A 27,464-nucleotide genomic window follows, 5' to 3' on the forward strand; every position below is an offset into this window, starting at 1 on the left:
TCCCTGTTCTATTTTTACTTGAATTCTGTGGGTTGAACCATCCCTCCTTCTGGCATTGGTTCCCTGTGTAATCACACCCAAACACCAGATCTGGGGGGTTCTTACTGCTCTCCTTGTCTGATAACTCATTATTTGTTCATTGGTAGAGAAATCAGATTGCCTGATCATTTGGAGTAAAGGGATTGAAACAGGGCTTCACACATCCTAATTCACCTCTAAGCGTGGAGTTCAGTTATAGCCTTACTCCAGGGGGGTCCTGAAAATCTGTACATGAAAGGGTTCTTGGTCTATAATATATTAACTTACTCAGAGGATCTCTTGCTGTTTTTTCTCCAGTTAAAAACAAGGCTAACATACCAACAACAACAAAGCCCATGCATTGTAGAATCTATTAATATCCTTATATCTGCTGTTCCAAGTCCTAGCAGCCTAATTAAGTTATTCCCCTCCTAATTCAGGACTGTTTGCTGTTATAACAGCAAATAGTGTTAAATATTATCCGATGTCACCTGAATTGTGTTGAGGGCAAAGTACAAAAATCCGCATGCTTTGTGAGCTAAAATTCTCTAGATTTAGATCATCGTAGAAGATTATCCAGACATTCAAAGCACACAGGGATATTTTGAAGAATAAAGAACAGGGAAACTGAAAAGACAGATTGCAAAATCACACTAATGCAAGTCCATTAGACAGGGATTGAGTTTCTAACAGTAGCGCTACATTCCTCTGCAGTAAAAATGAGAAGAAAAAAAGATTAACTTCTCCAGATGTACCTTCCCCCTACCCCAACCCATTGCCCCACACAAATTTAGAAGGTGCCTCGCCATTTTATATCATCCTTTCTGAGGATTAGCACTGGATGCTGAAAAGAGTTTTACTAGAAGGAAAGTAAATGAGGAGGTCCTGTTGCCAAAGAAACCCAGGCACTGTCTGTCCTAGAGTTTCAGTAGTGTTCTTCAAGGTCTGTGCTTCCTGACAGTGGGTATTAGTTTTTGTACTGCTGCTGTAACAAATGATCACGTATTTAGTGGCTTACAATGACACAGATTTACTACCTTACAGTTCTAGAGGTCAGAAGTCCAACATAACTCCAGTGGACTCAAATCAAGAGGTCACTGGCATTCCTTTCCAGAAGCTTGGAGACAATATGTTTCCTTTTTTTTCTCCAGCTTCTAGAAGCCACCCCCATTCTTCATCTTGTAGCCCTTTTCCTCCATCTCTAAACCCAGCCAAATAGCATCTTTCTGACCCTGCTTCCCTCATCACACCTCCAGCCCTCCCTCTTCCTCTGTTAAGGACACTTGTCATAACATTGGGCCCAAGACTCCAGAATGATCTCCCTGTATTAGGGTCAGCTGATTGGCCACCTTCATCCCCTTTTCCGTGTAGTCACAGGTTCTGGGGACTAGGACGAAGACATCGTTGTTCTGCCTACCACACAGGGTCTGTGAGTTTAGGACCAAGAGGCCAGGAGGTAAGATAGAAAGTGCTGGGAGAATTTCCATGTCATTCTGGACTGGAAGATGAGTGATGACATTGTGGGATCAGAGCCTACACATTTTTGGAGGAAGAGGCCTCTTACATTCTCCACGGCTGCTTTTTTATGTCAGAAATAATCTGTGATTTGAAGTGGAGGCTGTGCTGCTACTTGAGGAAAGCTAGGAGTTGGAAGTTTGCTTTTAGGCCTTACAGTTTCAGTATAAACCAGCTCCACGTGAAGGCTGATGGAATCACGCTACTCACAAAGCCTGCGCCGGATTTTATGGTACACTTTGCTTTTCATGACCCCATTCTTCTCTTTCTCAGTGACATTCTTAAGAGTCCTTGCTCCCTTGGAGATCCTTACTTTTTGAGACATCTAGCCTTCAAAGTTTCATGAGTTTCAGAGTTCTGTTTTTGCTACATGCAGTCCGCACAGGGGCCTCAGAATCGCCTCTGAAAATCTTGTTTATGGCTGGAGAGGACACCTGTTTTTAACTCTTGAGCAGATGTGGTACCTCCATAAGGAGCAGCAGTGAGCACGGAGAAAATCAAGTATTAACCATCTGGACAGAGTCTATGAGGATTCAGTACTTTGGCTCTGGGTTTCAGTAGAGTTGTTCAGTTTTTACTTTTAAATGAGACCCTTGTGGGTCACTTTCCGAGTGGCCCACGGCCTGCTTTAGACAGCAGTGTTCTCTGGGGGAAAGTCAGACTGTTCGCCCCAGAGGAGGGGAAACGAATGTTCACCATCCAACCCGCAGAAAAACTTTCAGGTTTCAGTGAAGACGACTTAGAAATGAGAAATAGAACGCAGTTTTAAAACCAACTCAGTGTGATCGTGCCTGCAGTTTGCCACTTGGCCCCTGTTGATGGATTCCAGAAGCTAAAAGACCTGGAATTCCTTCTGCCTCACCTTTTGGCTCTGGGGGTTGGAATTCTGTCTCCTTCTTGATGAAGGTGGCTGCCTTGCTATTAAAGGAAAGGAAGCTTTGTTGAGTCCTGCCAGGGACGCAGCTGCATAAGCCCACTGCTCATGGTAACAGAAATAGAGAACAAGGATCAACTGCCATAGACTAAACCAAGCTGCATGGTGGGTGGAGAGCTCCGTCTTCTCGTGTGTTCGCAATGCTCACGTGGCCGGGAAGGAATTTGATGATAACTGCTCACCTGAAGCAGTTGTGCAGCCCTGCGCCTCATGTCGCTGGTCTTCATCCACCAGCCTCCAGAGGCAGCCTGGGCCAGACCTCCCAGCTGCCCACTCGTTACCAATACACATGCGTGTCTCGGAAAACATGGGTGGGACCAGGCAGAGGTACGACAGCGGCAATGCCAGCACTTTGTGGTGGCCTCGGGGACTTTCCTTAGACAATGAATTTAATATCTTGCCTGTGAGAGAGGAGAAAATGTGAGACTCCGGATCCAAAACGGTCAGTTATCCAGAGCAGTGATGGTAGTGGTGTTAGTCGTGAAGCATGGAAAGCTACAGTATTAACGCCGAGGTTTTGGGCCTTAGGGTGTGCGTGGAATAGATGTTTGGCGGGGAAAACACGTGTCGAGTTTTCATTGAGCATCTAGCTGAGCATTTTTTAAATTGATTTATTTCTTTAATTGAAGTATAGTTGATATACAATATTGTGTTAGTTTCAGGTGTACAGCAAAGGGATTCAGTTATTTTTTTCAGATTATATTCTATTTTAGGCTATTACAAGATATTGAATATAGTTCCCTGTGCTATCCAGTAAATCCTTATTGCTTATCTATCTTATGTATAATAGTTTGTGTCTATTAATCCCATACTCCTAATTTGTCCCTCCCTTCTTCCCTCCCTCTCCCGTTCGGTAAACATGTGTTTGTTTTCTTTGTCTGTGAGTCTGTTTCTGTTTTGTATATAGATTCATTTGTAATATTTTTAGGTTCCACATATAAGTGATATCATATAGTATTTGTCTGTCTGACTTCACTAAGTATAATATTCTCTAGGTCAATCTATGTTGGTGCAAATGACAATATTTCATTCTTTTTATGGAAGAGTAATATTTCATTGTGTGTGTATATACACACATACATACACACACACCCCTCATCTTCTTAAGCCAGTCATCAGTTAATGGGCACTTGGGTTGTTTCGATGTCTTGGCTATTGTAAATAGTGCTGCTGTGAACAATGGGGTGCATGTATCTTTTCAGTTTAGCGTTTTCGTTCCTTCCCGAGCTGAGCATTTTTGAAGCTAGTCTATCCAATGAGACTTGTGGTTCTCTGCTGGGACTGAGCATCCCCTGACTCTTTACCTGTGGGTGCAAATCACCCAGATCTCAATGAATCGCCTGGCTTTTGTTTCATCACATTAGATAGTAGCTTTGATAATTAAGTTCCCAAGGGGCTGAGCTCACCACATGGAACGGGCCCTTTTGCCAAAATTACATATGTACTCATGGGTTTGTAATTCACACATGTACAACTCAGAAGATGAGCTATTCCATTCTGTGGCTCTCAGAGGGTACCAGGGACTTCCAGTTCACCAAACCTAGTGGCTCTTACACAGTTTTCAGGCTTTTCCACAGTTTTCAGGCTTTTCCACCTTCTTGTGTGCTTTGAGATTACTTCCCAAGGTTCTTTGCTCCAGTCCGTCAGTTCTCTCCTTCCTGTATGTCTTAATTTTTACTTGCATGTAAGATAGCTTCCACATTTGCATAGAGAATGCATTCCCCAGAATTGCCCTGCATCTTAAATTACTTCCTAATGGCCAACTCACTGCCCCCCAGACCTCTTCTATCTGACCTCTGCATTTCACTATGACGGGTGGTCTCCTTAGAGACCTTGGTTCCCATTACACTGTCATCTCTAAATCCCTTGCCTACATGCAAACACACCCCAGCCTCCTTCATTTACTGACTCTTCTTCTTTCTCTTTCCTTCTACCTGGTCTTCAGTGCCTTCAGGCAGGCTTCACCTGTGTGTGTGTGTGTGTGTGTGTGTGTGTGTGTGTGTGTGTGTGTGTTTTAATTTGCTTTTTTTCTTTCATCTGCACCTTTTCATTTGTCATTTTTGTCTTACTACTGATTTAACCATTAGGTCAATGTAGGTGACCCTTAAAACTGTCCCTAACTCTGCCATTTCTCTAGAGTTCAAGACCAATGTTCAACTTTCAAGTGGTTGTCTCCACATGGATATTCTTCCAGTGCTTCCAGTGTTTCCAGTGTATCCTGTAGAAGAAAAAAAAATCCTAATCTCTTTTTTTAGCCCCAAGCCTTTTCCTCCTTGTTTTTCTGTCTTTGTGAATGAGTGCATGACTGCACATGGTGTGGATGTGTGTGCATGTGCCTGTGTGTTTTGAAGGGTGAGAGAGAAGAGATTTAAGAAGTCGAGTTATCAGAGAGTCTTCAGCGGCCTAACTCCTGTTTCTCACCGCATCCCACCAGTCCCCAGAGCCCGTCCATTTCACTCTGCAAGGACTCTTACACACCTCCTGCCGCCCTGGCCTGCACCATTACTCTCACGATAGCTAACTTTTTTGTGCATTGATGAAGCACGTTGACGGGTAATTTCATGTAAATCCTTAAGGCGCCATTTTGAGGCAGGTATTGCTACAAGCCCTCGTATTTATAGCTCAGAAAACAGTAGCTTAGGTCTGTTGAAGACACCTGCCCAAGGCCACACAGCAAGAGAGTGCAGAGCTGAGACCTGAATCCAGGCAGCTTGGCTGCAGATCCCAGGCTCTTAGCAGCACCGCTCTGATGCTGTAGTTCTGGCGTTCTTTATTTTTCTATCAGTCGGTTATGCAAGAGCCTTTAACCAGTCTCCCCAGCTCTTTTTACTCCAGTCAATCAGCTATTTGCCAAGTCAGGTCCCTGAGCGCAACTTGCCATTGTGCAAAGAATAGCACAGGCTGATGGTCGATATCATCTCCATCCCAACAGCCAGCCTGAGCCCCCTCAGGTCTTGCTCCGAGTCTCTGAAATGCACTGTCCTTCCCCACATACAGTGAATCCCCTATATACAAATGAGTTCCGTTCTGAGAGCGAGTTCGTTAAGTGCAGTTTGTTCGTTAAGTCCAACTGAGTGAGCCTAAGTACCCAACTAACACAATCAGCTGTGTAGTACTGTACCAGCTACATCGCCACTGCTCTTATGCTTGCTTCCGGACATCCTGGGCTTGAAATAAAGATACTGATTACCGTACTCTATACAGTAGTGCACAGTAAAGTACACAAAAGCACAGCCATTTGTAGGAGATGCACACACCTGACAACGTATGCCAGACACATGAACTAACTTACGTGATTGGACATGCAAACGCACGTTCATATCTTTGAGTTTGCAACTTGAAGGTTCGTATGTAGGGGACTTACTGTCTATACCTTCCGAAATTCCATGCATCAGACATACTCCAAGACAATTGCTCAATTATGTCGACAAGCTGCTGGCATGAAAAAAGGGTGGGAGGGGACACTGTTCTATTTCTCAGGTCTCTTCTACCCCCTAACAGCCAAAGGCCACGTGTGCACCATGGTTGGATCCTGATTGGAACAAACCAACTGTAAAAGACATCTTTGAAGCCATTTGGGAAATTTGAACATGTGTTAGGAATCAGATGATATTAAGGGATAATCAGTGATTCTGTTGGGTAGAATAATGGCTGGGTGGTTATGTTTTTAAAAATGAGACACACTAAGGTATTTACAGGCTAAAACGGCATGACTGCTGGGGGTTGCTCTAAAAGGCTCCGGCAAAACAAGCCCAAGAAGTGGCATTTGATGAAACAAAATTGGTAAAATGTTGAAAAATGTCAGAGCTGAATGATGGGAGTTCATTATATTATTTTCTCTACTTATTTTATGGTGGAAGTGCCCATAATAAAATGCAAAAAAGTAAAAACTTGCTTTTAGAGGCCAAATAAAAGACCGCCTACTCTATGAAGCCTTCCCTGTCAGATTTCATCTTTCCTTTTGGGGGAGGCATGTCGTACATTCTCCTGGTGTTCTAATCCTTTAGGCGCCTGCTAATCTTATCGCACAAGATTGTAAGCTCTCCGAGGGCACACGCCAGCTCATGTTCATTTCCGAAAGCCAGTCCTGGTGCCTCATCCGTGGCGAGTGTAAATGCTTGTTAAGCAGATGCTTTGAGCGCTAGAATCATGGTGCTACGACTGGTTGTTTTATTCATTTTCTGTCATTAATGAGAACCCACTGTAAAAATATCTCTCTGTTCTCATCACCAGAAATAGTTGTGCTCCTCCTGGTTTATTTTTATCATAGGGACACTTTGAATCTTGTAAGTGATCATTTTCCCTCTTTGTGTTGCTACTCTAAAGCTTAGAATTAAATTCATGGCTCACCCACAGCTAGCGTACAGGCATTTACAGCGTGAGTGTTGGTGGTGTGCTGGCTTCGTGCCTGGACTCTATTTTTACTTTTTCCTACTTTCATCTTCTTTCTGTCATACATTCCAATTTGACTTTTTCGGGGGGTGCAAAATTGTAATGATTTCTGTGAACTCTATTAATTTCTTTGTGGAATCAGTCAGGTTACGAGTAGTATTCAGTTGGGACTTCCCTGGCGGTCCAATGGTTAGGACTCGGCGCTTTCATTGCTGAGGGCGCGGGTTCGATCCGTGGTTGGGGAACTAAGATCCTGCAAGCCACGTGGTGCAGGCAAAAATAAATTAATTAATTTAATTTAATTTTCTTTTAAAGAGTAGTATTCATTCTATACCATTGTGTTTCTAGATATGGTAATAGACCTTTTTGTGTCCACGTAGAAGGCAATGTGTTAAATACTTCACATGTTATTTAAATTAGTCAACAACTCTACAAAGCATGTAAACTGACTCAGTTGTTACAGATGATAAAATTGAGGCCAGTGACGTCTTTTCCAGGCCCGAATAGCTGGTATATGTCAGACATGGGATTTGAACCCAGTTCCTTCTGACTCTTTGTACTCAGCCCACAGCCTCCCTTCCTTGACATTCCATTCAGGTTTTGCAAGTTTTGAAATGATGCTCTTAACAAGATTTTAGAACATGTAACATATCCTGTTTAAATATTTGTCTCACTTCTGAATTCTGTTATGTGTCTGTTTCCTGGCATCTTTTTATATTGAACATGCTTCATTCTATTCTATTCTGACTGGGCTGAAAGGATATCCCACCAAAAACAAAAACAAAAAAACGGAGAAAGAATAGAAGAAGGAGAAAGAAGAAGTATGTACCGTTTAGTATGTATGTCTGAAATGGCCCTTCCACAGAGCTCAGAGCCCTCTTTTCTACAGGGCAGTGCTCTGGTTGAGAAGAAGTGTTTGGGATTTGGGGAAGGATAAAGTAATCCTACAGAAATGGAAGACAGGAGAATCCCTTAGAAACAGAAGTTTCAGAAACCACTCCTAACTAATTTTCTTTCATTCACTCAAGGTCCTCCTTGACCCGGCCACCCTGGTGTCCCCTTCACTCACACAATGGCAGTGATATTAATAACTAACAGTCATGAAACACACTGTGCCCAGTACTGTGCTGAGTATTGTGCTCATAATCACTCTCATTTGTTCAAAACAACCCAGTGTGAGAGGAACTCTCATGACCGCCTGTTTCAGATGTGGAAACTGCGGATCAGAGAGGTTAGGGAGCTTGCTCAAAGCCACACAGCTCATCAGAGGTAGAGCTAGATTCGGAGCCAGACAGGCCAGCTCCAGAACTGACCTTCTTACCACTACAGTCACTAATGTCATTCCCCACGCTACTGTCTTCATCATCAATGTCCACGGGCCACCCATTTTTTAACTATGTAAGTTTCAGGTGGGCGGCATCTGTATAGACTCCAGAGCAACCACCACTGCACATCTAGTTTCCATCCATTATCATACAGTTGATCCTCTTCACCCATTTCACCCTTCCCCCAACGTCCTTTCCCCCTAATAACCACCAATCTGTTCTCTGTATCTGTGAGTTTGTTTTTGTTTTATCTTGTTTATTCACTGATTTTGGTGTTTTTGTTTTTGTTTAGATTCCACATATGAGTGAAATCATATGGTATTGGTCTTTCTCTGTCTGACTTATTTCGCTTAGTGTAATACCCTCCTGGTCCATTCATGTTGTTGCAAACGGCAGGATTTCACTCTTTTTTATGGCTGAGTAGTATTCCATTGTATGCATGTATGTGTGTATGTTTATGCATGTGTACATTTCACAGCTTCATCCATTCATCCACTGATGGACACTTAGGTTGTTTCCATATCTTGGCTATTGTAAATAGTGCTGCAGTGAACATGAGGGTGCAGATATCTTTTCAAATTAGTGTTCTTTGTATAAATACCCGTAAGTAGACTAGCTGGGTCATATGGCAGTTCTATTCTTATTTTTTTGAGGAATCTGCGTACTGTCTTCCATAGTGGCTGCACTAATTTACAATCCCACCAGCAGTGTGCGAGGGTTCCCTTTTCTCCACGTCATGTGCTGCCCGTTTCTGAAGACCTAACTCAACAGCCACTGTCTTCTTCAAGCCTTTCCTTACTCCTCTCGTCTCCAAGCCTCACTCGCTACTGTCCCTTCTCTGATTCCGTAGAGCCTCACCTGTCCCCCCGCCTCTGATCACCCTCACCTTTTCCTGTCTGCATTGTAGTTATAGATGTGCACATCTTAAGTTCTGTTCTAAACTCCAGGCTTCAGGGGGCAAAGCCCCTATTCCATTCATCTTCACACTCTCTGTTTCCCTGAGAAAATGTCCTGCTTTGAGGAAATTCTCATTAAACGTCTGGTTGGAAAAGGGGCTCATGTCAGCACTTTTCGTATCACAAACTTTTAGTTAATACCTTCTCTGCTAAGACCAGTACAGTGATTTGCACGTGTAAACATTTGAGATTTACAGCACATCCCCTTGTTTATCCCAGGAATAATTCCTGACCAAAATGAGAACTAAGAATGTCTATTCTAACAAAATTACCCATCCTATAAATATAATTTTATCACAGTTAATTACCCTATAATTTAAGATGAGAGTAACAGATTTGTCAGATTAAACTAAGTGATTGCCAGAAATGCACACATACCTGCATTTTATCTTCAAGAGTTAAATTCACCCGTGGTAGAAAGTAAGCAAATCTCTGGATAACGATTAAATAAGACAGATCTTGGTTTACTGTATTTATAACTCAGCAGGACAGATCTTGCTTTTAGACTGAATGGGAATCAGTATTTCAAATACCTCCAAACTTATCAAGTAGGGGTGATGATTCTGGAACAGTTAACCTACTTCCGTTATCGTGAAGTTTTGCTAATCTACTCACCCAACCATTATGCACTGAGTCCCTCTGGTGGTTCAGGCTCTTGTACAAGTTCCGAAGATATGACAGTGACCAAGTATGGTAACTGCCCTCACAGATCTTCCAATCTAGTAGAAGATCAGAAAGTCAATAATCAGTAATGATACAGACATCTGTAGTTGTCACATCCATTACAGGCTATGTGCCACCTTGCCTTTGCTGGAGTTAACACTATGGAACTGGCATTCGAGGGATGCACCTCATTGTGTCCCTTTTATGACGTGTCTTTCTGACAGGCGAAAAGATGTTTCTGTGGCAGTTGGTAAGGAATTACTCTTACTAAAATGATTAACTGGGCAAACACATTTTAATACAGTGGCTATCCAGAGCAAGGTATTTTCTTCCTTCCTCCCTGCTTCCAGCTATATTTTTTAAGACGCAAGAAAGAGTAATATATGCATATCTGATAGGCAGCTTCCAAGTGTTACAAATCTCATCTTTCCTGCTGTGTGGCTGCTTGCTTTTCCTTGCACTTTTTTTTTTGGTCGTTGAGAGGTTATGACAACATGAGCCATATTGTATTTATAAACATCACGTGTTCCCTTGATATGGCTTGCCGTTTCTGCCAGACGGAACACATGGAAGAAACATTTCTTGTTAACTCAGCATTGGTTTTTAGTTATGCTGATTTCCGGGACGGGAAAAATGCCTTCCTACTCAGATTTAACTTTCACAGAGGAGAAACAAAACCTCTGAATGTCCGTGAAATAGTTTTAACAAGGGTGGATACAGCTCCTTTAAACCACATATTTTGACTAAAACTTCCCTCGGTAAAAAACCCCAGCCTTGCATTTAGTTACCATCAAGACAGGCAGAGCTGGAAGCATTTGAGAGATGGGTGGTTTCAGGGTCTCTGCACGTCTAGAAAGTTTCTTCTAGAAGAGGACGGTTCGTGGAAGATGTAAGGTAAGAACTGTGCCTTTATAACAAAATAGGATTTTCAGAATTTTTTGGTCCTGCTGTAGCACACTTACCTCAATTTGAGTTAACGTTTCTGTAGTCAAGTTCAATGCAATGTGGAATTTAAATGCTAGGTTTTTATTTTAACTTCTTGCACGCTGCTTAGAAGGAAACTTCTTTGTTATTGGCATTAGTCTGTTTTTGAAAATGCACTTAAGTTACATTGGCTGTCTCCAATCTATAATCTCATGATCTAGTTTCTGTTTAACCTTATAATTTAGAAAAGGATTTCAAGTGTCAACCTTGTTTGCTAGTACAGATCTCATTGATGTATGTGTTTTGTGATAATTTTCAGTGTTTTCACAAAGGTATTTGACTTGCCTTTGGTTTCCGAGACAAATGAAAATTTGAAGGCGTGGTACAAATTGGGGGGAGCAGAGGGGGATTAGTGTGCTTCTTTCAACATTCAAGGAAAACATTATTTGTTGTATTTTCCTTGTGAACATCACTTTACATTTTAAAATATAAAGTGTGGGCTTCCCTGGTGGCGCAGTGGTTGAGAGTCCGCCTGCCGATGCAGGGGACACGGGTTCGAGCCCCGGTCCGGGAAGATCCCACATGCCGCGGAGCGGCTGGGCCCGTGAGCCATGGCCTCTGAGCCTGCGCGTCCAGACCCTGTGCTCCACAGCAGGGAGAGGCCCACGTACCGCAAAAAAAAATAATAATAAAATATAAAGTGCTTTTTTATCTGGGTTTTAAAAAATTCTTTAAAAAATATCAATTTAAGCTTTATGTATAACATTAAAAATGTCTGCAATTTTTATATAACAGATATAAGCCTGTTATTATCAGGTTTAATGGAAAAACCTGGAAAAAAACCTTTGGCAGAAATTATATTGACTTGAGATAACTATTCTGTCTTATTCTTGTAATAGTTCAGTCACAATGTTTTGTATTTATTTCTTTTAAAGACATTTAATAAGAGCAATGTCCTTTTAAGGCAGTCTGTTTCCTTTTAAAGGTACATGTGTGCATGGATCTGTTTATCTTTATCTCAATTTATAGATGAGTTAGTATGGATGAGAAGTTGTTAACCAATATGGTCTCAATTAATATATATTATTTCATATAGTCATCATTATAACCCTAAGGCATAGGTACTTTTATACCCATTTTAAGGTTGGAAAACTGAGGCTGAGAGAGATTAAGTGACAAATGACACACTAGCAAGGAGCAAAGCTGGGATTCAGCCCCAGGCTGACTGTGTCTATAGTCCCTGTTTTTAAATCCCACACTGCACACCCTTCCTTACCAGTAGCTAAGAACTCCCAGTCTGTCGTCAGATTCAGATAACTTATCTTGAAAATAACAATTATCAAAGAGCAATGCTTATTCGGCTTCAAGAGAAATTATTTTGTACAGTTTGGGGACTTTTTGGTTCAATCTGTAGCATCCAAAAGCCTAGGATCAGACTGGTTGCTCCTCCGGGGACTTGGTTGCAACTGACTTGGAGTAAGAAGAACACAGTGAAAGTCAGATCGCATGGGGATTGCAAAAAGCACTGTGGATGAACTACCCTCTCCTCCTTCCTGCTTCCTTCTTTGCTTCATGTGCTGCGTCACTCATAAAAACCGTCTTCCCGGGATAGGGCAGGGAGCTGATTCATGAGCCTGATTTGGAAGTGAGAAAGTGTCTTGGAATGGAGATTTGCCTACATGTGCCTGCCTACTGCCCTTTCAGGCTTCTGGCAGAGCTGTTAGGAGAAGGACAGCAAGAAAGTTACAGAACATCAGAGGTGGAGGGCTCTGGAGTCAGGGCAGCTAGCCAAGCCACCCCAGAGGCAGGGACTGTTGCTCTCCTGAACACACCTACCCCCCCCCACTGCCCAGAGATTGAGACATCCACTCGGCTGCAAAAACATCCTGGTGCTTTGCGATGAGAAGTAATTACTGCCAGCAGCATCAACGGGGACGCAGCTGCTCATCACAGCCCTGAACTTGGGCTGCAGGATCAAGGCAACTTGCTTCCAGCTCCATGGCTGCATAAAACCCAGGGCTGGCCAACAACCAGCCAATTGGATCAGAACAGGACTTCCCTCTTCCTTCAGCACGGGCTGGGTTGTTAGCCATTGCTGGGGAGATCCGGAGGGGTTTCGGCCACACCCCTTGCCCTTTGATATCCAAACCGCATCTCCTGGCTTGGCTTTTGTAAATACAGATGTTAGCAGAAATTGCCTCTGACGGGGAGTTTATTGTCCTGGTATTTTCAGGTTGTATTCTTTGCACCCACGTGTTGCTTTCTTCCTGGGGTTTTGTTTTTCTGTCTTCTCCGTGGGTCCCCATCAGGGAAGCCCAGACTATAGGAGATTGCATCCGGCCACCCTCAGCACAGGTTCCCTTGGTCCAAGATCCTAATTTGTAGAGAGCTTCCAGGGGACCATTCTTCTTTTATTTCTTTTTTTAAATTGAAGTATAGTTGATATACAATATTGTGTTAGTTTTGGGTGTACAGCAAAGTGATTCAGTTACATATATTTTTTTTTTCAGGTTCTTTTCCCTTATAGGTTATCATAGGTATTGAATATAGTTCCCTGTTCTATACAGCAAATTCTTGTTGCTTATCTAATTTATGTATAGTAGTGTGTATCTGGGGGCCATTCTTTTCTTTACACTTTTTCTTAAATTTCTCAGCATTTTATATAAATGCTTTTATATAAATCGTGTTACTTTTATATATGTATATATCTCTATTTGTAGGGGGAAAAGCACATGTTGATTTTTCTTAAGAGGGAAGAAAAAGTTTTTAAGCTATAAATCAGCTGGTGCTAAGCCATTTCCTTTCTGTCCTGCTTTTTGCCCATGGGGTCTGCATGTAATTTGCAGGAGCGATCCGTCTGCTCCTGAGACACTTGAACTGCTCCTCCAGACTGGTGGCTGAGGAAATACACCTGATCTGTGTCATTGAACTTACCTCAAGAAACAGGCCTGGCTGACTTGGAATCATAGAGTTTCAGAGGTAGAAATAAGGTCTTACACATCATGTTTTATAACCCTTCACCTGTCAGTTGAGACTCTGCAGGCCTGGCGTGGATGGAGTGACTAGGTCCAGATCACAAAATTAGGAAGTGACAAAAACCTCAGACCAGCTCTTTCTCCATCTCTAGTGCCCCCCTGCTTTAGTTCTCACCCCACTGGGTCCCCCAAGGTGTGTTTTCTTGGTTGATTTAGGAAAAGACTCTACGTCTGACTTCCCTGAGCCGTCCGTGTTGCAGTTAAGTGTAGCCAGGTCCCCGCTTCCTGTTCAGATAGCAGCCCAGCCCTGCAGTGGGACCAGAGCTCATTAATTGGAAATGCATGGGCCTGGCCCAAAAATTAAACGGATTTTGAGCTAACCAGATTTAGATTATCCAATATTTTTATTGAAAGAGAATAGGCCATCAAGTCAACTGAAGAAACAGCAGCTGCTTCAAATTATGAGATGCTTTGAATGAAGCAATCTTGGCTTAAAAGAGTTGGGAAGTATTATAGCATTATTTGCAAAAGTCAGCCTCTTTGCTGAAGCAATGGCTCCTATGATAACCCTGTTGGAAACTCCCGCATATCCCTACTCAGAGTACTTTGAAAGCTGTTCTTCACTTGGAACCAGTGATTTTTGACAGCACATAGAAAAACAGATTCCTACATTTTAATGATTATATAATGTTGTTGTATGGAGTATTGGAAAGATAAGTAGCACAAAGAACCTGAGAGTTGATGAATGTGATCGTTCATCACAACTAGGTAAGAAAGAAAAGGTCAATTTAACACTGACATCAAGAAAAGCATTAAAGGGCTTCCCTGGTGGTGCAGTGGCTGAGAGTCCGCCTGCCGATGCAGGGGACACGGGTTCGTGCCCCGGTCCGGGAGGATCCCACATGCCGCGGAGCGGCTGAGCCCGTGAGCCATGGCCGCTGAACCTGCGCGTCTGGAGCCTGTGCTCCGCAGCGGGAGAGGCCACAACAGTGAGAGGCCCGCGTACCGCAAAAAAATAAAATTAAATTAAAAAAAAAAAGCGTTAAAGAGTAAATAATACAGCTGGTGTGAGGATGTGGGCGAAATGGTGATAGTCTCTTGTAACTGAGCAAAGTGTAGAAACCAAGGCTTTAAGGTAAAGCCCAAATTACGGAGGGGACAGAGCAAAACGTCATTAAAGATTATACAGTTGACAGCCATGAACCGTTCTGATGTCAGAATAAAATCTAATTCGTGTTTAAGCGTCCTCAGGACCTCCGGTGTCTTGTTACTTGGCCCGAAAGAAAAGCTGTTCAGTACATCACTTTTGTGCAGATTTATTTATCTAAGACCTGTCCAGATAAAAGGTGTGAACGCCGAGTGCATCGTTCCAGCTGGAGGGACACTGGTCCTTGCTCAGGCTGCGCTAACTCACCCCATATTCCTGAAATACGAAGACTGTTTCCCTCAGTTGGTTGATCGCCACACGTACTTGATTTCTTTCTTTTTATTTATTTTTTTCTCTCCCTGTGAAATCAAAGGTCATGCTTTTCCCTAGTTCTGATTGAACTCTTTGAACCTGTTCCTTTTCGCTTGCCCTTGGTATGGTATCAAGAGCTGCGAGAGGAAAACCGAAACAAGAAATGGTAATGATGTCAATGATGAGGTAGTTCAGACATAGTGGGGACCTGATCTACAAGGCACTTAAACTTCAAAGCAAACGCCTCTAAAGCGTTGGGTGTCACTGTCAGGGTCTGAAGGCTTCATACAGATGAGCGACTAGGGCTGCTCCTTGTATCCCCTTCCAAGGAGAAGGCAACTGAATGGAACATTCCGTAGGTGGGTCCCTACTCCCTTGCCAGAGGGACTGAGGGAACATTCTGGTTACATATCCACAAAGTGGGTATCATTTTTGCTTGCCTTGAAAAGCAAATCTAAAAATATATTTCCCAGCAGCTGTGTAACTGCAGAACAAAACAAAAAAAATCGGCTCTACTGCAGCGCAAATTACTCACTAGATATCTCCAGGGTTCAGATGTTAATGCTTCAGAAATTTGCCGCAGATTTTACTGTATATATTTAGACCAAGGAACCTATTAGCTTGCGATCCACTAGAACCTCTACATTCTCATGAAAATAAGAAATGTGCCACTGTTGGCAACTTAAGGCTATAATTATGTTAATCTGACCATTCTAAGACTGAAATACGTTGTTTTAAAATGTTTCTGTATTTTTTATTATTCGTAACGATGATCTGAAGAAACTTGGTGAAATGCTAATAAGTTTCTATTCAGTATCACTTTGTGACTAGAGCATAAAAATGAGTCAAACGTGGTATTTGGATATTTTTAATTTGGGCAGAGAATTTTTATCTACAGATATGTACTCATATACACAGTGCATCTTAATAATATGAAAACTACCCAAATGTACTTTTATATTTTAAACGTAGAGACAGTGCATATACATGCAAGGCCGTCTCCACGTATATGCCCAATAACAAAAGTTTCAGCGTTTGCATTGAATCACCACACTTTGCTATACCAAAAAAAAGAAAGGTCAAAAATCATTGTTTGAGCAATACCACAAGGTAAATGTTTTTCTATCAAGAAGTATTCTAAAGCACATGGGTCCCTGTTTTTAATGTGGGACCAGACTAAAGTGGACTGTGTAGGTGAAATTCTGAGCACATTCGAAAGCTTGCCTTTAGCGACTTGGTCCAGCTTCCTCCTCACCAACCAAAACTTTTATTCCAGCCACAGTCAAGTGATGACATAGATTCTCTTTTCATTCCCAAAGAGAGGTTCTCCCGGCTGATAAGATAGGAAGGGAAGGGCTTCCCTGGTGGCGCAGTGGTTGAGAGTCCGCCTGCCGATGCAGGGAACGCGGGTTCGTGCCCCGGTCCGGGAGAATCCCACGTGCCGCGGAGCGGCTGGGCCCGTGAGCCATGGCCGCTGAGCCTGCGCGTCCGGAGCCTGTGCTCCGCAACGGGAGAGGCCACAGCAGTGAGAGGCCCGCGTACCGCAAAAAAAAAAAAAAAAAAAAAAAAAAAAAGGATAGGAAGGGAAGAAGAAGGATCCAAAACAAAGATGTGGGTCATCACCCATCTCACAATTTTTATAAATAATTAATACTTGAATCTGCTAGTTGAACCAGGATCAAGTGGATGGAGAGTCTTATGTCTCCTGATCTGGGGTCAGGATCACCAATTCATGTGGGAATGGGAATGAGGAAAAGCGCCTCCTTGAAACGTTATTTGATTGCATATGAATGGACTTTTTTTCCTCAAGGATGAGATCTTTGGAATATAATACAGCCTGGTGTTCTTGTGTCGGCTGCTTTCAGAATCTTCTTTCTTTCGTGAGCTCTTGTATCTCGAGAAGAGAGTGTATCATTCTCTTTACCCTCCTGTGCATGTGTTAAAGTGGGGATTAGCCATTCTATTCGTGTTGCTGTCACAGTTCATGGGGTGAGCCCGTGAATGTTCATCATACTGTGTGTGGACCGTGCTCTTCTGCGTGCAAAGTCACATAAGGGTAATTCAGCTCATTTGATGTTCACAGCACCAGCAGGGTGAGTACAGAGGGTGTTCCCCAGCTCACTTAGCAGCAGAACCAGTGGCAGGACCACAGTCACCGCCGTGAGACCACAGCCCAGGGAGATCTTCGGGAACAGAAACCAAGTCTCTTCATTCATAATCCAGCACTCTCTCCACCACACCCTGCTGTCCTCCTTCTGTATCATGGTGAAGAAGGGTACTGATCAAAGAGCGAAGATGATTAAATCTTTTTTTAAAAAAAAACATTGGAAACTACTTTGTGGGCTTCAGCACATTGAACAAGTTGAGAGTTGAGGGTCTCTGGAATCCAGACAACGTCTTCTGATTTTAAGAAACTCCCTTTGTCTGTTTATCGACCCATATCTTCCTGTCCTCTTTTGGAGAAATTTTGCCCCAATGTTGCTTTTCAGAGAAAGGAAGAAAAGTGAGAGAAAGGATAATACAAAGAAGAAAAAGAAAGCTGGAGGTTGGCTTGGGCAGTGGGGGAGGATGAGGTGCTTTGGGGTCAGCCTGGAGCCTGTTTCCCTTTGAAGGGAGTTGCAAGCTCTCCCTGATAATCATGAACTTTGGAAGGCATCCCGTAGGTGACAACGCATTTTTGTCACCTGCCTCATCTCCTGTGTGATCGGATTCTTTCCTTTCAGGGGGCAGTGTTTGGAGGTGGGGGGAACACAACTAGATCGGGGCTGCCCTTTTGCCTGATGTGGGCATTTTGTCACATGGCACGCGACTTCCTTACATACTGGGCCGGTAGCTGTCCATTTGGTTCCTCGTGGTTACTACGAGTCAGGAATGCAGGGCGTCACTCGAGGGTAGGAATGCTCAAAGGCTCAGCAGTGTGTCCCTGGATGCAGGGAAGCAGATCTTGTGTCTGGCAGGGAGGCTCCTGGCCTGGTCAGAACCTGGCGGGGAGCAGGGACTGTCAGTGCAGGGTGAGGCCTGGCGGGGCATGGACAGAGAGGCACGCCAAGCCCAGCCTCAGGGTGTGCTCGACTCCCAAACTGGTTGTCTTTGAGCATGTTATTTATCCAAATAAGGAGAGGCAGTGCTTTTGCTGACCATCTCAGATTCCAAGCCTTGTGCACCGGCTGGCTGGTTGGCTGACTTGATATTTGAACTGAAAACACAAAGGTATTCCTTTGAAATGGAGCATTCTCGTGGGGCTCCTGGGTGCCCTGGAGTCAATGTTTGGAAGGCAGTTATCTACCCACATTTGTAGATAACAGTAATATGGTCTGATCTATGTTACTCTCCTCTCATGCCTCTTGCAACATTCAATCCAGATGACTTCGTTCAGGTATTTCTGGACCTGATTTTAGACGGGAATAATACTGACCTTAGTGATTCTTGAACCACTGCCCCCCTTTGAACCTTGAACCATTCAGAGAAAGTCAGGTCTCTATACCGATTTCTTAACCCTAGAGTTTGAGATTGTTCTGGTCCTGGTATTTGACTTTGTTCCTTCATCTGTCAAATGGGGATTATACTGTTTATCTGATGGGAGTGTGCTAGGAATTAAATGGAAATGCATTTGATAAGTAAGAAGTCTCCAAAAATATTAGTTTCCCTTCCCTATCTCCATCTTCTCCTGGCAGATTTAATTGCCAATATTTACAGATGGAGAAACTCTAGGTAATTATGATTATCACCCAAAGTTGAGTAAGGTCAGCTTTCTGAATTAGGATTTAACCAAGCCCACAATAGAATGGAGATTTGGATGTGAGCTTGCCTCTCCCCTTTACTCCCTAGAGCAGTTTTTGTCAAAGAGTGGTCCCTGGACCAGCAGGTCAGCATCATCTGGGAACTTGTTAAAAAGGCAAATTCTCAGGCCCCACCCGAGTCCTATTAAATGGGAAGTGGGACGCGTTAATCTGGGTTTCAGCAAGGCCCCTGTGGGATTCTAATGTTGTTGAATTACGTTGAATTTGGAGAACCACTGCCCTAGAATAATTTGCTGGTCGGATCAGAGGTCTAGTCATTCCCCAGGACACTCGACACTTCCCTACCTCTGGTCTATGACCATGCCTTTCTTCCTGCCTGGAATTCCTAAGAAAGGAAACTCTTTCTTCTCTACTGAAATTCTGCTCATAATTTGTGGACTCACTTAAATCTCACCTCTTCAGAGAAGTGTTCCTCAACTATCCCAGCCAGAAAAATCTTATTCTTCTAGAGATTCCAGAGGGTTTGTCTGTCGCACCTATTTGACACTTGCCACAGTTATTCTTGCTTTTTGTCTTATTTTTATTACTCATGTCCATGCTTCATCTTCTCTACTCTTAAAAGGTAGGAACTGTGGCGTAAAGATTCTTTTGCCATCCTCAGCCTTAACCTTGGGCTTTGCATAGCTTTGCATACATAGTGACTACTCACATATTTCACAGACCCACAAAATGTCGCCTTTGGAATGGGCCTGAGAGACAACAAGAGATCAGACTTCTTGCTTACAGGTAAAGAACCGGATCTTAACACCTGAATCAGAAGTCAGGTTCCGGGGCTTCCCTGGTGGCGCAGTGGTTGGGAGTCCGCCTGCCAATGCAGGGGACACAGGTTCGTGCCCCGGTCCAGGAAGATCCCACATGCCGCGGAGCGGCTGGGCCCGTGAGCCATGGCCTCTGAGCCTGCGCGTCCGGAGCCTGTGCTCCGCAACGGGAGAGGCCACAACAGTGAGAGGCCCGCACACTGCAAAAAAAAAAAAAAGAAGTCAAGTTCCATGATACCCAGTTTGGTGTTCTTCCTTCTCCACGTACTGCATTGACTGGTGAGAGACACCTGACTGGGACACGCGGGGCCACTGGCCTGGTCCAGACTAGCAGATGTCCTTGGTTTGCTGCCACAGACTCCAGCTAAACCCAAGGAAAACAGATGGGTTTTCAAAAGTATATTCATGTAATTTATAAACCTGGAACCTTTTCAGTTCTTCCATAACTAATGAGAACTGGGAAAGTTCACAAGCCTATATAATTATATAACAAATGGCATCTATTCCCAGTCATACGTGAGACAATGTTGCCAGTTCACATACTCAGTATACCTGGGACACCCGTGGAACTTCTTTTAGTTTCAAGAGTTGCTGTTAAGAGTAGAAAGAAAGTGGCTCTTCTGAGCCCAGGAAAAATACGCACAAGGGCTGTTTTGATCGGGATCCGCCATCATTGTTTTTTCATGTTTATTTTGAGGGAAAAATTGAACTTGGTGGATTTATTGAATTATTGTCCCTCAGTGTTATCCTCTGGGGCTCTTTGCTCACACAACCCTTTCTTCTTTTGACACTGGCTAATATTGTGCAGCCGAGGATCAAAAATAATGGCACGGGGCTTCCCTGGTGGTGCAGCGGTAGGGAGTCCGCCTGCCGATGCAGGGGACGCGAGTTCGTGCCCCGGTCCAGGAAGATCCCACATGCCGCGGAGCGGCTGGGCCCGTGAGCCATGGCCGCTGAGCCTGCGCGTCCGGAGCCTGTGCTCCGCAACGGGAGAGGCCACAACAGTGAGAGGCCCGCGTACCGGAAAAAAAAATAATAATAATAATAATAATGGCACGACTAAAACACCTTTCATCAGAAGCCATCCATAAAATTCCCTTTAAAATTGGCTCTGCTGACATAGCTCACCTTATATTGTGTTGTTTGTTCTATCACTTGGTAACAGAACCAGCACATATCCTACCCCGATCAGTATGAAAACAGAGCAGAATGCAGGCAACGGGATGATTCCAATAGAAGGGCCACAGTTATAACCCAGGTACACAGAGTTGATTCCAGAAAAGTTGTGAGGAAAGAAGGGGGAGAGGGGCAGGGGGACAGGAGGCAGGCCTGAAGGGGTTAAATCTACCAGGGAACGCTTGGTGTTAAGAAGCCCTGAGAAAGGGGCTGATGGCGATTTGAGTACTACATTGTGAGAGGGCAGTGGCAGACCGAGAATAAAAGACCATTTGTTTTCCAACTTGGCATCATCCATTCATCAGTTTGTTTACCAGCATTGTCTCCAGTGGTCTCTGAAGAATATCTGTCCGTTAATCTGTAGCTATAGAGCGTAAAATTCTAGGTAGATCGTTGTCAGTTTGCTGTTTAGGTTTGGATATGGGGAGGATATGTTGTATCATCAAACTAAACTTTTTTTTAAAATTCTTACATTGTTGTGAGCATCCTAAAGCTATATAATGTTGTGTCAGCTTTCTTTCACTTACAACATAATCACCTAGATCCATTTCCTGAATGAAAGGTAAGTGGGACGTAGGGCACAGTGACAGAGGTGGAACGCATCTGAGAGATGTGGTCCCAGGAATGTCACCCAGTAGCGGAATCGGGGTCCTAATGGTAAAGAATGTTAATCAGATGAGGCCCAGATATTTTATCCCATAAGCAATCTGGTGTCTGTGACTAATGAAGACATATGTATGTGTGTATACATATACGTATATGTGTATATACACGTATTTACACGTATGTAACTGGTAATGTAATGATACCCATATAGTGATAATCAACTAGTGCTATATATGAGGATATGTAAGTATATATAAGCATAATGTATACTAATATGTATATTAGTTAAGTACAATGTATAATTAATTATATAACTAATTTTGAGGCAGGAAGACAAAAATTAATAGGAAGTCAAGAGAGTACCTGTATCATTATATCCTAAAGCCACTGAGATGTCCTGTTACTCTTTTCCTTTGCCCTGAAAATCTGGACCTGAAAGGCGAGCAAATGAGGTACTTCTCGAGTGGAATTCACCAGACTGCCCACTCATGGTCAAAACTCAAGTGCATTAACCCTCAGTAATTCTGTAGGGAAGACCTTGGGAGCATGAGTCCTCGCAGAGCTGCTCAGCGACCTGAAGGACATGAGATCTCACACTTAAACAGAGAAGGAAGTAGTGACAGTGTTGAGGCTGAAGATGGGGATTCTTGCTGCCTTGCTTCTTAGTCCTGTGTGAAGTTGGACAAGGTTCTCATCTCCTCACACTTCCACTTTCTCACCATTCACATGTGGAGAGAGACACCGGACCTCCTGACCCGTGCATTTCACTTCGTGCTGTGGCTCGTGAAATAAAATCACCACTGAAAGCACTGTCTAAACTGCAAACTGCTGGATGATGACGATGACGATGGTGTGTGTGTGTGTGTAGCCATCTTCCATCGTACCTTCACCCCATGGAGTTATCTAGATTTTTCTTGGCTGTCATCCCAAGATAAGAGAAGTGGAGGAGAGGGGAATTCCCTGGCAGTTAGGACTCCGTGCTTCCACTGCAGGGGGCAGGCGTTCAATCCCTGGTCGGGGAACTAAGATCCCACATGCCTCGTGGTGTGGCCAAAAAAAGGGGAAAAGAAGTAAAATCCTTCGTAGAATAAAAAACATTATAAATAAATAAAACAGTATATTATATATTGTAGGATGTTATGTTGACCAGTGAAATAGGAGTTTAGAGACTTGTCCTAAAAAGAAAAACAAAATCTAAGGCACTGAACGTTTGTATTTGGGTGACGGAGATGACTTATCTCGGAGCACCAAAAGGGGGTTGTGTATAAAAGTAATTGTCTGTGCAGGAAATGGGTGGACGTGCAGAGATGAGATAAATAATGAGGAGTTCTTTGTACCATCCGTTGCAAGTGGTAGCAAGAAAATATCGTTTTACAAACTGTAACTATTTTAGATATAAAAGGAGGTTGTCCTTGCCTGAGTGTCCCAACAGAAGATTGAGTGTCGGTATGAGGACATTGTTCTTTTATCTGTGCTGCAGCTCTGCACAGTTACTGATTGTGGCTTGGAAGTTACATGATTTATTTCATGTTACTTGTTGTGCGTTTCCATCCTGAGATCTTGAGTCACCACTGGGCACAGTATTAAGTCAGCCAGCGGGTCTGGTGCAGGAGGGCTCAGCAGAGTTGGCTGTGTCAAAATATTTGTGGGAATAACACTCATCTTAAATATAGCCAGAAGCTCACCGTGTCTTTCCTGAGAATTAAATAATTTTGGCAACAGTCTGTCTGTCTCGTGTCTGGGAAACATTCCATTTATGACCAAATGAAACATGAATAGACCTTCCAAATGACCATCTCTCCAATTTTAACAGTGTAAGAAAGATGAATTTGAAAGTTTTCCAGCATCAAAATCACTCCCCTTCACAATAACATCTTTGTGTTTATAAGAGTGGTTTAGATTTTCTTTTAGCATATGTACTTTTTTAAAAAGCCAATAAAGCAGCGAATGCGAAAGGGGAAATAGGAATAAATTTCACAAGACCGTTAGCCTTACCAGAGCATAAAAAGTATTTCCTGTTGAGGTAATGCTGACTATTTATTAGCATGTCTTTTCTTAATACTCACTAGAAATAAATTGCTTCCACTTTGCCTATAGTGCCAGTCAGTGAAAGGAACAGGGAGAATGAATAGCAGGACACTTAACACACTGCTGGGAAGCGCAGGTTCACGGAGGCTGTAGCATCCGAGCTAGGCAGCTGAGAACTTGGCCAAGTAACAGAACCAGAGCGGGGGATGTTGGTGATTGGGTCCACCCAGAATGAGCCAAACTTTGCAGTAGGTTGTCCTGTAAGAGCCATTCTCTGGAGGGCATAGGCCACCCAGGTGAAGCTGAGTTCTGTGGCAGCAGAATCCTGCTTAGGAAATTACCTTGCCTGGTCCCCCAGCTGGCACTGGGTTACTGAACTGCCCTCTCTCTTGGGTGAGCTGGGCGCTGAATCCTTACTAGAGAGCATTTAACTCATCCCGATTCACCACGGGATTGGGCCAGCTCTCACGCTCCTGACGGTGGATTACTGCTCTAGTCCTGACCAAGCCATGCCTCTCCTGCCCAGACGGTGCCCTGAAGCATTTTGAGTGTAAAAGAAAATTGCCCTGAACATGGCAGGAAGGAAGGGATGGGAGAGGTGACCAGGACCATGTCTCACCGTGCACCCACCGACTCCCAAGGTAGCAGGGCCCACAGAAGCCACCTGCCACTAAGGCGGCGGACGTGGACTCCCATGCTGAGCTTGGCGGGGTTCACGTGGCCAACGGCAGTGACAGCTCAGTGCTTCTGGGCCGGGGGGCGGGGCCAGCAGAACCCAGACACTCCCGCATTCGTTCACCTCCCTAACGGTCCTACACATACGAAGAGCCAGGTCCATTCGTACCAGAATGCTGCTGGTTAGGACATCTTATGCCCTACAACTGGGGCTTTGGAGAAGCAGTCGGGGTGGGCCCACAGCTTCACCTCCATCCCCCTTCCTGGAAAGCACGCGTTTGACTAAGGGACCAAGACCTGCCAAATGGATACCAGATGTGTCAGGGGCCAAGACTGTGTGCTTCCCATACTCTGGTGAGAGATAACAAACTCTCGCCAATTAGATTAAAAATCAAAACAAGGCTTTTCACGTTCCATCTACTCTTCTCCGACCTCTCAGGTGGCATCTGTTACAACCACTTCATCCAAATATTGTTTCGAATGAGACATCTTAGGAGGAAAGCAATGTCATGGGCTCCGTGTTCTCCTTCCTTTAATCAGAGCTTTTTGATAGCAGTAAACAGTTTTTTTAGAGAGAGAGAGCCTGCGACACTGACTGGATTTGAATTTAAGAAACATCATGGAATTCTTTTGGTCAGCAAGAACGACCTCTAAAGGCCTTAAATGTTTGAAAAATGCACGTGGTCGTGGGGTGTGGCATAAGGCCAGCAGGGCCTCCATCCCAGCCTTCGGAGCTGTTTGTCCCTGGGTTCCCACTGGAATGGCTTTCTGCCCCATTCAGTCCCCGAGGGCTCAGAAAGCACGATGGTGATTACACAGAGCCTACCTGGGAGCTAAGGAAATGCTTCCTCGCTCTCACCTTTTGTTGGTAATATGCTAATACCTGTCTCTTCTGAGGGCTGCACAAGCCACTTCTTGTTGGGAACACAGCCCTCCTAGTGCCTGTTCCCCTGGAAGAAAAGAGCTGTGTTGACAGTGATTGCCCACGGGCGTCTCCGGAGACTGCCCCGGCCTTCCCCTCCTCTGTCTTGTCGAGGGTAAGGCAGAAGGACTCGGGCTCCCTTTCCCAAACACCCTCTTTGCTTAGCCTTGGCTGGTCCTCTGTCTCTTTCCCGCCCCTTTCAGGCATGTTTTCTAGAATGATTGCGCTTGCCTGGTGCTGCCTAGGTCTGATTCATGGCTGCTACTCAAAGTTCAGCTTGGTAAAACCTGGTTAATTAATAGACAGCCTCCTCTGTCACCCTCGTGTTTACCCTCCGGCGTTATAAACCAGGGGGAAAGGCTCCCATTTCTTTCGGCTGTCAGCCCACGGACTTCAGAAGTCTGGCAGCAGAATGGGCATTGGGTGCTGGCCCATCTGGGTTTTCTCAGGAGCCCCCCGTCTCCAGCAGAACACTGAGAGGTGGACCTGGGGAAAATGAGCATGTTGGGTTTTCTGATGATTTTGTTTGTTGGTGGCTGGTCGTTTGCTTGTGTTCGTGACCCTCTTCGCCTTAGTAAGATCTGTCTTGTGATATTTCCTTCGTTGTTACCCCATTTACCTAGGCCTCTCTGAGTTCATTTGTTGGTGTGTGTTTTCCGTGTGAGCCGTTGTTAGAGGACTGAGTCACCCGTGCGGTAGCCTGTGGTTGGATGTGGGCTGAGGTTATTCAGTGACTAATATCCAAGGGGAGGAGAAATTGGCTTATCATGGGGAGGACGTCTTTTTATCCATGCCTGGAGCAGCTTCGCTCAGAAGACCGGGGTAAAACAGAATGGTCTTTCCTGGTCGTGAACACCAGGGAACATTTTAGGATCTGTGTTTGTGTGTGTGTGATTTCCTCTCTGAAAAGAAAGCTGTCTAAAATGTCCACGTGTGGAACCGAGGATTGAGATGAAGCCAGCAAACAAAGGAATCGCGTGATTGAGAGCTCAGCCAATGTGCTTTCTCCCGGCGTTAGCTGCACAGGTGATTTCCTTAAGAGAAAGTAAGTGGCTTTAATTCTTTGAGGATGAAAGAGTCTCCTAAGACCCATTTTCAGTTTTGTCTGGTGACTTCATTGTATGGTCTGATTGAGTGGTGTGTTTACAAATCCTAGACTTGGAAGGGTGGGGTTTGAAATACAATAAACTGTACATGATACTCCCTTCCGCAAAGAATATATATATATATATATTTTTTTTAATGCTCCATAAAGAGACATGATTACAATGAGACAGTTTCCCAAATCATTTGAAAGAAACATTTTTCATCCTGGATTTTTTTTTTCCCAGAAGCCATTGTAAGTTTTTTCTCCTCCTCTTTTATATTCAAGAAACTTGTAAATGAGTAATATTGGATTTAACTTACGGTGTTTGGGGGGAAACGAAATATAGGTATGTTAGGATTCCTACCTCAGACTTCAGGTGATTAATCTGAAACTGCCCCAGATTCATTCTGGTCTTTGAGGAGGGTGAGCCTAGCAGCGTATTGAGCCGGGTGCTATGAGCAGGGCAGCGGCCTCTCAGCTGGGGGCCACGGTGCAGAGGCTCTGGAAGAAACTATGCTGTTTACAAGAATTGGAGGGACTCACTCAACCAAGAGCTGGCCGTAGTTTGGGCAGTAATGGAAGGAGGGAGACAATGCCCAACAAACCGATGAACAATGAGGAACAGCCTCATTCATGCGTTGCCAATTTATCTAGCGCAAATAAATGACTTTTTTCTTTGTCTGGGCCAAGGTGCAGGGAAATAAATATCCATGTTGTGTCCTGGGGAGGTGTTAAAAGAATCTTTACTTTTGTATTTAGGGCATCTCTTTCTTGCTGCAAAATTAAATGCTTTAAAGCTCACATAAGGACGTTAGGGTTGAAATTTTCTGGGCTAAAAGTGTCAGTGAGATAACATGTCAGATATTTTCAACTTTCTAAGAGCGATGAAATGATACAGAAGATTAGTGACCATCAGAAGAACTGGTGGGAGAATAAAGGATTCAGGTATTTTAAGGTGAATAGCAACTGTGGGCATGTGTGTGTATGTTTTGCTTATTTATTTTACATTTAAAGTTGAATATAAGTTTCTCCTAAAAGGTCTGACTGAGTAATAGTACAGGAAAAACCTAGCATGTATTTAAGGTCATTTCTTTACTCGTTAGCCAAAACACAGTTAAAATACAAAACAAAACAAGACCATGCAAGTGCCTGGTTCTAGGAAGATACCTCCATAGAAAGAACACTAATACAAAGGGCTGGGATTATTTTTAAACTATGAATTATAGAATCTTAACTGTCATCCTGGTTCAG

At 43.8% G+C, this 27,464-nt stretch overlaps 1 protein-coding gene across 15 annotated transcripts in view; it reads left to right on the forward strand.

The window, feature by feature from the left end:
• The window catches only part of KIAA1217, a 497,403-nt gene that overhangs the window by 381,794 nt on the left and 88,145 nt on the right, over window positions 1–27,464 (forward strand). Inside the window, exon 1 of one of the 15 annotated variants that reach the window (XM_079912067.1) lies at window positions 6–10,697. The exons of 13 other annotated variants lie outside the window; for them this stretch is intronic. The gene's annotated coding sequence lies outside the window, so the exon portion shown is untranslated. Of the gene's footprint in view, window positions 1–5; window positions 10,698–21,879; window positions 26,172–27,464 lie in introns of those variants that run through there. One more of the 15 variants, XM_079912080.1, reaches the window with a different exon arrangement.

Source organism: Stenella coeruleoalba, assembly GCF_951394435.1.
Source record: "Stenella coeruleoalba genome assembly, chromosome: 2".
NCBI classification, from domain to species: domain Eukaryota; kingdom Metazoa; phylum Chordata; class Mammalia; order Artiodactyla; family Delphinidae; genus Stenella; species Stenella coeruleoalba.